Genomic DNA, 13,155 nt, shown 5'->3' on the forward strand with positions numbered 1-13,155 from the left:
ATAAGCCACACTGCTTTGGGGGGCTCAACTGTTGTGTTGAAATCTTAGCCAGATAAAATGCCAGGCAGATGCTCATAGTCACTAGAATCCATTTGTCAATAACGGTTTACTGTCAAGTGCCAGCTAGTATGAGAAGCAAGATAAGGTACGCTTGAAGACTGTCTCGGGGAGGAGAAAGGATTTGAACCCCTCTGCAGCAGGAAGTCTGCTGTTTCTCACATAATTTCACTAGGTTTTACAAATGAAGATATTGAAAATCAAACTCAGAATAATTTCATCCACATACCGCGTAGTGGTAAAGTGGCCAACTGCAGGGTTAGTCTGGGTTTTCTGAGTAAGGCAGAAGCCTTGATGCCGAAGTGGAGACGCCTGAACAGCAAGTCATTCAACAAACATTGAAGACGTACTTGGCGTTAGGCATGTTCATCCCTGATGGCCACCCCTTCCGGCTGCCTCCATCAATATGAAACAGATGTTAAGAGCAATATGAAACAGGGCTTTTCAGTTGGTCCATCTCTGGCCACTAGGTTATCCTAACACTCTCCGACCCTGAAAACTCAGGAGCCTCAGTTCTGTTCATTTTGTGAGTTTCCAAAAGCGCATGACCTTTGAAGCTGGGCTCTTCCAGTCATCAGCTCACCTGAAGGACTAAAGGGCTTCCCTTGGGAACTTATAGTGCTGCCACTTGCTGGTCCCCTCTTTGGTGGGAGGGCTATTCTGTGAGTTTATCTCGAGCTGTGACTCCAGGCCAGTGCTTGAGGATAATTGAAACATTTTGAGGCCAGCAGTCTTAGGAACTGCTCTGCAGTCTTAGGAACATTTCTCTAATCTGCTTGAGGAATGGTATTTTATGAATGGCAACTCTTAAGACAAATGGACATAATTTAAGGGGCTATAGCCTTCCAAAAGTCTTGATATCTAGTGTCAGAAAGCTCTTAAGAAGATGCTGACTTTCCCTTTTGGACTCTGCCTCCCCACTTTGCACAGACTCAAGTTTCCATCGCCTGTGGCCATGAGCTCTTCTAGGCCAGTGATTTATTTCTGCGCATAGAGTTAGCGCAACCAGCTGGTAAAACCATTTGAGAAGGGCTGAATGGATTCTCATGACATGAGGTGTCGTAAGACTTATAACAAGTTTATGGACCTCCATGGAAATCTGAGTCATTTTTCTTATCACCCATATAAAGGTTTTAAGGCAAGCAGATGAATTGTATAGAGGTGGTTATTTGGCAAAGTCAGGAACATCTGGGCTATCACCATAGCAAGTAAACCTTAGCAGGTAAGTGTCAGGGAGGGGAGACTTCAACTTATCCACACAAATTTTGGAAAACCAACATTTGGGTTAACATATCTTTTATAATACAGTCACAATAGCTAAGTAGTCAAAGCTCTCAATCCTATTTGATTATGCCTCTAGAGAGTTGCCTGGAGTTTCTAATCATCTAGGATGGAGATATATACATATATGCTCACACGTTTAGAGTGGGGGCAGCTTGGGATTGAATCCAGGGTCTTGCACATGCTAGGCAAGAGTTCTATCACTGATCTATCCCTGAGCTACAACCAAACCCGTCCACATATTTTCAAATATCCAGACATGAGTATTTCTCCGGGTGCTTCCTATAAGCGTGTCAAATCCTTATGTCAGAAGGAAAGGGTATATGAATTTTGTTTTAATGCATTAGCTTTTGACTGTGTGAAAGAATCTGAGGGGGAAAAAAAGTTCTGGTTGAAACACATTCAGAGAAGTGAACTTCCAGGTGGGTCGTGGAGCTAGGGTAGAATTTACCTGGGTGCAGATGAGATGGGAAGTAAGAATCAATGAGGTACGTAGGACTGAGGTTGGAGTGTGGGGAGAAATTTGGCATCCATTTAAAAAACTCAGTGCTAAAAGCTGTCTTCACCCTCTGGTAGTAAAATTCTTTCATCTCTGTTTTTTAAAGCCTTGGGTCTACGTTATTTTCATTGTAGTTGGCTCCAGCCTCAAAGTTAGCCACGTTGCTCTGAATTTGCCATAAACTCTAAATCCTGAGCCTCAGGTCAAGCCATTAGCTCTGCTTGTAGGGCTCGTCCCTCCCCCTGGCCTTCCGCTCACAATTTGGCCTCTAGTTCCAATATGGCTACTCCCTTGGCCTTCCTTCTAGGGTCACTGAGGTATTGGGATGGTGATAAGCATGGACTTAGAAGTGGATCCAAGTGAAAAATCTAAGCATTTTGTGACTGTTAATTTCAAGTTCAGTTTCATCTGCAGAATTAGGAAATGACCTTGGGGATTGTATCAGTGATGATTGGCCAAAAAATAGAACCATCTAGATAGATAGATAGATAGATAGATAGATAGATAGATAGATAGATAGATAGGATAGAGAGAGATAAATAGATATAGATAGATGATATAGATAGATGATAGAGAGATAGATAGATAATAAGGAATTAACTCACACAATTGTGTAGACTAATAAGACTCAAGATATGCATTTTGCAAACTGAAGCCCCTGGGGAGTTGGGGCCTACAAGGCCTTCAGAACTAATAGTTGATGGTATAAGTTCTAGTCCAAAGACAACAGGTTACAGACCCAAGATAAGCCAACTTTCCAAGTAAGTCTGAAGGAAAGAGAAAAGCTGAAAATTATCTCCTCTTACTCACACAAAGGTCAACCTTTTTGTTTTATTCATGCCTTCAACTGATTGGATGAGGCCCTGCTTGTTACAGATCTCATATAAATAATGTTTGGGCGCCCCATAGCCCAGTCAAGTGGACTCATAAAATTATTCCACCACATGGGCCAAATGACTGTGGAACTGATATTTGTATCTAGTGTGTCTGTTGCATCTGACCGTGTCTATTAACCAGGCTGAGAGCTGGAACGGAAAGGAATCCCTTGCCTTTGTACTGTTGCTGCTTTGCATTAATGAATACTCACAATTGTTATTTATCCATTTAAGTGGCTTTGAACTCATTACATCAAAAACGAATTGGTTTGGGTGTAACAGAGAAGGGAAAACACAAATATTAAAGGGTAGAACCTATAAGTTCATGTTATAGATTATAAAAGCATGAAGCAGATCTACAAGACAAAGTGATAACCATTTGTGTGGCATCCATGTGAAGATAAGGTGTCTAATAACTGCCTCAAATTGCAAAATGAATGAAATGCTTTCATAATCCAGAACCTGCATGCACCAGCCACCTCTGTTTCTGCATACCTGTGAGGCTTCTGTAAAGGGCTAATTTGGGAAAGCGACTCAAGAACACCTCCCTGTTGTTCAGCTATACCAGTCAAGTGACAAGTCTATGGAGATTTCAAAGATCCATCCTGTCCCTTCAGTTTCCCTGGCCATAACAAAGACAAAATTACAATCTGAAGACATGTCCCTAATATCCTTACATAGCTTTGGGATTCTTCTGACCAAAATAAATCTGCTAAAATATCCTGTCCTAAGCTGACAACAAATATGGTGAGACAATTCAAATGATAGGAAGCCACTAAGAGTCTGAACGCAAAGGAATGCTGACTCCCCCACTTTCCTCCCTTGTCCTATTGACCCAGGAGCTGTCTGCCCCTACTGCTGTGCCTCAGAGAATCTCAGAGGAACTGTTTCTCTATAGGTGATTAAACAAAATTTACCTGTGCTAAATCAAGAAGACAGTGCCAATAGCCATGCACTGAAAGCCTTTGGCAACTTCTTACTTTCAAATGCCACATAATAGTCTTATTCCCCCTGAGAAGCCATAATTACAGCCAGTGCTACTGGACTGTGATTTTTCTCACTGTCAGAATTTACAGTCTCGTAGAATATGGAGGAAAACATTTTTTTCCCTAACCAAAAAGGATATCTTATCCTAAGAAGGAAGGTGGTGCTGCAAAGCAGAAATTTAAGGTGAGCAGAACATTTTTGTTGCACTCCAACTCCATCTGGTTCCAAGAACAGAAACAGACTATTCTTATACTGGAAGCTTTGTAACATAACTCATCTTCATGAAAGACAAATTAAAAAAAAAAAAAAAAAAGAGCTAACTACGCCAAATCCTGACTCTTGTGGATAGGTTGCATTTTCTCAAAGATGGAAAGAGTTTTGGCTGGTGAGGGACATCTGACATCTGATTTGAATCCAACATGTTAGGAGCGCAGAAGTTCTTATCCCCATTCATACAACTAGAAAAACAAGATGAACAAAATGAAAATCAACAACTCTTATATCCATCAGAGAATTCAGGGCAAACCATTTCCTCCCAAACTAGAGAGCCAGACAAGCAGATACAGAGAGTAACTTACAAGAGCAGAAACCCATGAGCACCAGCCATCACAGGACCCAGGACTGGGGTAGAAAAACCTCTCTGTAACTGATGAATTGTTCAAGATTCACTGTGGTCAAGTTTGAGAGTAAGAAACTCTAGGGGCCTAGCTTTCTCCAGGAAGGAGGCTACAACTGGGAGAACTTCACTCTCCAGACCCTATTTAAGTAGGTTCTAGGGTATCCAAAGATTACAGGGGCACACAAGTGAGGACACAAAAGAACAGTTTAGCTTCTGCCACATAGAGTCATAGCAAGCAGTAGGCACAGTCTGACCCCTAGCCAGGTAGATAGGAAATCCCATGGTAAAGTCCTCTTTATTCTTTATCCAATTCATACTGTCCAACTTACAACAACAACAACAAAATGAACTTTTCTAAAAATGGCACATTCAAAGATAAAAATACAGTGTGAAGAGACAGAGAAAATATCAGAACCAGGCTCAACTATGGCAAATATATTGGAATTAATAGACCAGGAATTTAATACACCATGCCTATAGAGGAACAAGGATAAGAATTACATTGGACTTTTCTCCAGAAACCATATAAGCAAGAAGAGAATAGAGTGAAATACTTAAAATCTTGAAAAGCAAAAACCAAACAAACCCACCAACCTAGATTTTGTATCTCAGATCTTCATAAAGAGTATTGGGGAAGGAGTGAATTTAAATAAAATTTTTCATCAATAAATTAAGGTTATTCAACATATTAGCAGCAATATACCTGATTCTATATTCTGGATAAGTGAAGTGAAGGACAGAAATGCTATACGGTAAAGGAAGGAGGGATCAAGGACACACTGAAAAGGTGATTGCACTGCTCAGGAGGAGGAATGTGTTATTTGAAAGAGGACTAGGAGTAGTTGTAAATGCACACTGCAATTTGAAGAGCAATCACTAAAGAAAAATTAATGTAATTAATGTCCTATGAGGAGAGAAAAATGCAATTAACAGAATGCTCAATTAGAACCACAGAAGGCAGAAAGTGGAAAATAAAGATGAAGCAAAATTGAGAGCAACTAAAACAGTAGTAAGTCTTACAGATATTAACCCAACTCTGTCAATCACTTTAAACATTAAGGTTCTAAAACATAATAATTAAAAAGCAGACTGCCAGAGTGCATCAAAAACCAAGATCCAACTCTATGTTGTCTGTCTATAAGAAATTCACTTCCAATATAAACATACTAATAAACTAAAAATAAAGAGATGAAGTTGTGGAGAAAAAGGTACACTCATACACTGCTGGTGGGAATGCAAAGTGGTGCAACCATTATGGAAAGCAAAATGGAGTTTCCTCAGAAAACTTGGAATGGAACCACCATTTGACCCAGTTTTTCCATTCCTCAGTTTATACCTAAAGAACTTAAAATCAACATACTACAGTGACACAGCCACATCAATGTTTATAGCAGTTTAATTCACCATAGCTAAAATATGGAACCAACCTAGATGCCCTTCAATGGATGAATAGATAAAGAAAATGTGACATATATATATATATATATATATATATATATATATATATATATATGAAGTGAAGGACAGAAATGCAATATGGTACAGGAAGGAGGGATCAAGGACACACTGAAAAGGTGATTGCACTGCTCAGGAGGAGGAATGTGTTATTTGAAAGAGGACTAGGAGTAGTACACACTAGGAGTATATATACACACACACATACACACAATGGAATATTACTCAGCTCTAAAGAAGAATGAAATTATGGCATTTATTGATAAATGGATGGAGTTAGAGAATATCATGCTAAGCGAAATAAGTCGAACCCAAAAAAACAAAGGCCAAATGTTTTCTCTGATATGCAGAAGTTAATTCACAATAAGTGGGGTGGGGAATAGGGAAGAATAGAGTTACTTTAGGTAGAGGGAAGTGAAGGGAGGGAAAGGGGTATGGGGGAAGGAATGATAGTAGATTGAAACAGACATTATTACCTCATGTACATGTATGACTGCATGACCAATGTGATCCTGCAACATGTACAATCAGAAAAATGAGAAATTGCACTCTATTTATGTATGATTTATCAAAATGTATAAGTGCATTCTACTGTCATGTACAATGAATTAGAACCAATCAAAAAAGGAGAGATGAAGAAAGATACTCCTTGCCAACTCTCATCCAGTTATGCTTAGGTTTTTTCCTGGCTATTTCCTTTCTGTGTTAAAGGAACCGTTGTTAGACCTGTATCTGTTTATTAATAAACTTAGCAAGTCTGGCAGGACCATACTTGCAGAGGGCAGTTCTTGACTTGTGGTCACTTGGATGCCATGGTCAGTTTATTTGGCATCATGACCACTTCTTTGAAAGGCATAGAATCCCCCACCATGGAGCAAGAACACCCATGTGCTGGTTTCAACAAGCAGAAGGCAAACCATGTGGTTAAAATTCTAAGCTGGTTTTTGTACTTATCTGATCACATCTGGCTACTACTTGCTCAGGTCCAGGTCTTCTGTGGAATGCTAGGTTGTAGTTCATCTTTTAGAAATTTCTGGGGTATTTGCTCAAAGACTTGATGAAAGAGGTAAAGTATGTATTCAAGTAAAAGCCAAGTCTGGCAGTTGTATCCACACAGGGTAGAATGACTTGAGGTTTATAGAGGAGAAAACGCTGCACAGCAGTGAAGTCTAGGTCTAACCGAAAGTTTTTTTAAAAAAATTGTTTTTGGTTTGGTGTGGAGTCCTCTTAGAGCTACTGTTAACTTAGTCTTGGACAAATACTTCTAACAAGCCAGAATTAGAGAGAGAGAGAGGCTTTTGAAGATGATAAATGATTCTGGGAATAGTAAATAGCCCATTAATGCTGAAAAGTTGGAGAGACTTGAGTGCTACAAGAGTAGTCTCCTTTTGTGATGGTTCAAATTCTTTCCTCGTGGGGCTGGGAGAGGGGCTATCTGCATGCAATGTGATGGAATGACTCTTAAAGGACTAATCCCATTTGCACCTTGAGTTTTTGGCTCGTCTATGAAAAGGTTGGAAAATATTACCCACTGTTTTCATGCTCGGAAGGCAGATTATTGCAGGATACCAAATTCTTGAAACTCCCAAAATGGAAATGGAAGGCCCCTAATAGGATATGAGGCATTGTCAGACACGCAGTTCACATAAAAATGAACAAAGCAGCTGACTAATCAGTTGCTCACATGCAAATTGTCCCCCCAGGACTGACGGCAATTGCAATTGGTGTTCTTATAGTTCTGGGAAGCAGAGGACCATGGACGTTTCTCCTCAGACACTTATACCACAATAGAAATACCAGTCAAATATTGCAAGTTATAAAAGGTAATGGAAAACAGATGGCTTCACCTTCAAACGTTTAACTCGGTTTTGATCAATGATGAGCTTATCTTAAACCTAGTGGAAGAGACATGAAAATGTTTAATTTTTCTTCATGACGACTAAGACTTCTGAAAAGGAAGAAAAAGCTAAAGTATTGTCTAGTCATAACAAATAATTGGTTTTTAGAAATATGGAGCCTTAGGAATAGAAAATAAGAAAACTGACGTAGAACCTTGAAAATACGCCCAGAGCAACAAGCATATACCTATGATTTTCCTTGACCACGTGTATTCAGGACTCTGGCATGGGGGTCTACAAATCTACTTTTTGAGAAATACGTCCTCTTGTCAGAACTTCTTGAGTTTTCTGTGGTATGAATTGTTGGAGAATATCTGTATCTTCCTAATATATGAGTTCCCTAACTTGGTAGCAACAGCCTAAAGAGAAACATAGTTTAATAGCAGGAATATTCATGCTCTTTATGCCAAGCATGGTTAAGTACTTTACATGGTTACTTACTAGTAACATACCCACTTGACAGATGGGTAAATGAAGAGAGTAAGAAAATGGGCTGTTCTCACATTGCTGGGATTCAACCTACATAGTCTGACTCTGAGGCTCTTTCTCTTAACTAACCTGTTTTCACAAGTCAGAGTTATACCAGCCGCTGGAAGCACAGGAGTTATGTAAATAAGTCATGATCAATGTTGTTATTCCTGATGTATTTTGACCACGGGATGATGGGGAGGAACCTCAGTGTGCTGTCAGCTTCAACTCTTGTGTTCCAGTCCTTTTTTCAGTTATGAACTGTGGACTCATGGTCTTGGTGGTGGTGGACTTCCAAGAGGAATAGGATCACTATCCCCCATAGTATTTTGAAAATTCATGGGGGCGATTTTATTTGTCACAACCATGGGGGGCTGTGACTACTACAATCAGTGTGCATGCTTCTAGAAGTTCCAGAATGCTCTATCTCAGTATGCTGACAGTCTAACACGCAAGGCATGATTTACATGCAGTTGAAAAAAACTGTTTAAAATCTGAACTTGAAGTTTAACTATTGTAATAGTTCATAGTTACTGTTTCCCAAGAATGTCAGGGCAAGAGTGACTTTAGCAAAGTTTTGAAAACAAACTAAGTGTATCTTTTCCCTAAAACCACCGTATTGGAGACAGTGCCCCTTGAAGTAGCTGAGGTCACTCTCGTGCAGTTTGAATCGATCTGCATTTACAGTTGTTACCTTGCATCATTTCCACACACAGGTTCAGGCATCTTACTGCTTCATCTTGTTCTCTAGTGTGGTTATAAGATAAACAATAAAAGGCATGTTGAATTCAATTTCTTTTCATCAAATGTTAATCTTCTCCTCAAGACATGCTGGGAGAGAAAACACTTGGATAGCAGGAATCCAAACATCATTTTAAATAAGGAAAACAATGAAGCATTCCTAGCCTGTTCAAAACCCCAATCAGTTTCTTCAAATGTCACAAAATACCTATTAACATCTATGTAATGATACACCAAGGGTTTTCAGTGACAATGTTGAGAAAACACCTATAAATTACTTTACCCACTAATTATTTCATTAAGTGTGTGCTTGTAAGTATCAGCAATATTGAACAGTTTGGATACAAAAATAAGATTTTTCAACACTGTCAGATTAGAACTTTGAGACTCATGCAGGGTTCAACTCTCAGGAAAAGTGGAGAAGATGAGGGTGTTATGGTACAAAGCATTCAAGTGGGAGCAGGAGACCTGAGTTTACCAGGAAAATAACCAAGAGGACTTGTGTGAGACTCATGCTTCTTTGAATAAAAGCATTGGTAGCAAAAAATGATTTTTTTAAGTTATATTTGAAAATTGAGGAATGCCTGTGCACACAGTAAAGGCATTCTTCTTCTTTTTAAGATGAGAAAAAAAAATTGTTTTCTTTCAGACTAACAAGACAAACAAACTGTTTAAAACTCAAAAATCAAGCTTTCCCCCATTAGATGAATGATTTTCAGATGAACGATTCTTAACTTACACAACTTGAAACCCGACACTTGCTGGTTGTGTGGCTTTGGCAATACCACTTGCCTCTTGGGTTCCCTGTCAATCAAATGGATCACTCCTCCCCTCTGAGGGAGTCTGGCCAAAAGAGAATGCATAAAATGCCTAGTATAGAACCTGGCACATAGCAGCTATTCACGGAGTTCAGTAACCTTACAAAATAGACCCAGCTTCAGCCCCCGGTGAGTCTGCCTCACATCTTAAGGGCACAGTTTCTACATTTGGAGACTTATGTCTTGATAAGAAAAAGTTAAATGCCTTTACTACACAAACAGTCAATTTTCAGAGCTGCACATTGTCTAGAAATTTGTCTTAACCATATTCTTGAAGAAGATGTGCCATCGGAAGGGCTTACCTCATTGGGGATGATCTAAAGCTATTTTCCTTTGTGACCCTAGACTAGACCAACCCCAGTCTAGTTGACATGTATCTCTGAAGGGTCTCCTTGGTTGACTTTTTCTTCATATCATAAAAGTACCTCCCAAGGATTCTTCTTTTCCTGAAAAGTTTGGAGAATCCCCTGTTGTAACTGGTCCTGTTTGATTTTTAGGAAGCAGTATAGTATTCTGGTGAAAAGTGTGACTTTGTTTTAGATTAATGTTCAAATCCCAGCTCTGTTGCTCACCAGTTCTATTAATCTAAAAATGTGCCCGGTCCCTTGGCTTTGACTTCATTCATTAAACTGATGAAACATGGCTAGCAGACCAAAATACTATGTGAAGAGTCCAGTGGAGTATGTCTGCCAGGTAGCGTGGGCATTTCAGGCTTCTTCTAGTGGTGCTGACAAGGACTTGGATAGCTCTACCTTATTTACTATCTTAATATCATGACTTTATTTCAGAGGTCAGCAAGACTTTTTTTTTTTTGTAAAAAGGCCAGTGAGTATATATTTTTAGTTACACAGTCACAGAAAGTTTTTTTTTTTTAATTATTTTTAAAAATTTTTACAGACTGCATTTTGATTCATTGTACACAAATGGGGTACATCTTTTCATTTCTATGGTTGTGCATGATGTAGAGTCACACCATTTGTGTAATCATACGTGTACATAGGGTTATGATGTCTGTCTCATTCCACCATCTTTCATACCCCACCCCTCAAATGGAGGAACAGGAAGTTTTTAATCTTCTGACCTTCCTCTTTGCACTTATCTTACAATTCTTTAAACCATTTAAAGACAGTTTAAAAACCATTCTCAGTTTAATGGGCTATACAAAATGGACCTCAGGATAGTTTTGGTCCAAGAGTTTTAGTTTTCCTATCCCTGATCTAATCCAATAAAGTTTCAACATGAGAAGTCATAGGGTTTCTCCAGAAAGTTCCCCTAAATGATAGCAGTAGATTCCACCTATTCAAAACACGTAGATTAAACCTCCCCACAGCTCAGTGTTTGCCCAATAGTACCATCTTATGGTAATTTTTAAAAGCATTTCTACTTTTAAGAGTGTAATAGCATAAAGTTTTAACTCTACAGACATAAAAATTCATCTGTGATAGACTCAATTTTCCTCTTGAATGTGGTTACTCTTACCCTTCTTCAAGGATTCCTCCTGTCCTAGTCAGACTGGCAGCTAACAGGGAGGAGTGGGGGTTTAGGAGAAAGGTGGTTCCTGATTCTCAGTCAGTCCTTGAGCGCATACCAGCCAGTGGCTCAACTTAAGTCTTCCAAGAAGCATATACCTAGATACTATAAAATGAGCAAGGAATTTATTGGGAAAACTGGTCTGATGGAAAAAAATGAAAGGGTAAGAGTGGGCACAGAGCCCCTAATTAACAATGATCTCTAAAACAAACAGAGGTGAAAATTCCCACTTTTCCTGTTAAAATGAAGTTTCTGCTAACTTGTCAAAAGATGCCAAGTTCATTCTAGTGAGAGGCTCCATGAAGAAGCACTTTTACCCCAGAGAAAGAGAATTAAAAGCTCATCCAGGGCCCTGTCACTTCAGTAATGTTTTCAGAAATCCAGTCACTTGGGGAAAGTAAAGACCACAGTAAAGAACACCTTCACTTTGAAGAAGGAAACGATGGTTTATATGCCTCTCCAGGCCTCTTCAGGTTCTTGAGGCAGCAAGTTGGAATAATGTTCTCATCTATATACCAAATGATACATGATGCTGCCAGCTTTGCATGGTGCCCAGAATTGGAAAGGACCCTAATACTTGGGTCACAGAGTCTGGCAGATCTTATGGTAGTAGATGCCCATTTGGGGGTAAAAATAATGTGTGGAGTTTATGGCATATTTAATATTATCTTAAGATAGAGCTGATGTGTTAGCAAGACCAGGTCTTCTATAACAAAGAACCATAAAAATCAGCTCCTGGCGTGCTATTGGACACAATTGAGATGACACATCTTATCCTGACACCTCAAGAAATCATGTAATCAGAAAAATGTCCATCTTGACTGGGGTTCTATTAGATTCATCAAATGATAAATTCAGACCCATTAGTAATCCTTAAAAAGAATAGAAGTTGTATATCTAGAATAAAACACAAGCAAACTGTACAACTATGTGACTCAGAGTGCTATGTCATCTTTAAATGTTTTACTGATATCTCTCTCTTCACTCATACTTATAGAAATGCAGATGATTTCGAATGACCAGTTAACAGTAATAAAAACATCAAGTTTGCATTCAAATGGGTTATCCCCACATGTGAGTGCAAGTAAAAAAAAAAAGTATAGCTACCGTACTATAGCTCAACTCAGAAACTGGAGGAAGGGAAACCATCCTAATGGGCAGAACTCTGAATAGTATATCCAGATACACTTAATGGGATGAGAATTCAATAGAATACATATGAATCATGGAGAGTACCAGATAACCTAGCTAGCTAGTGAGAGAACTAGAAAGACAAGTATCGAAAGTATTAAACTTCTGGGAAAGAGTCCTGTGCAGTGTACATTACATATGAAGATACTGCATTACATGTTACCCCCCCCCAGAGAGCATCCTCACAGAAGAGACAATTTATAATAAAGTAGATGCAATGGCTCTGCCATTTGACATCAATGCTTCCCCAATAAGTACATGAGTTGAGTAACCATGGTGACAAAAATTAAGGCAATTCATGGGTCCTTTACAATTGACTGCCATTCACCAAAACGGGACTAGCCACTGTTGCATTCAAGACAAAACAAAGCAAAATAAATCCAGAGCCTCTGAATATGGCACCATCTCTGGAGACCTGCAATCATTTGGGTTCATTCTGAAAGGAATAGACACATACCCAGGTATGGAATTGCCTTTCCTGTCATCAGGACCTTGAACAGTACTACTATCCTAAGGCCTACAGGACACTAATAGAGTGGCAGAGAATCCTGGAATAAGGGACCCACTTAATAGCAAAGTCATATAGCAGTAAGTACATAACCATGAGACTTACTGATCTAATCCATACTGCAACAGTCAGAGCTCCAGTTGATGTAAGGATAGTACAGTTTTGTAAAAATATAGCCAAATTCACAGTCAGAAAAAGATTATTATGGGAGAATAATGGTTATCATCA

Source organism: Sciurus carolinensis, chromosome 1 (genome assembly GCF_902686445.1).
Source record: "Sciurus carolinensis chromosome 1, mSciCar1.2, whole genome shotgun sequence".
Taxonomy (NCBI): Eukaryota; Metazoa; Chordata; class Mammalia; order Rodentia; family Sciuridae; genus Sciurus; species Sciurus carolinensis.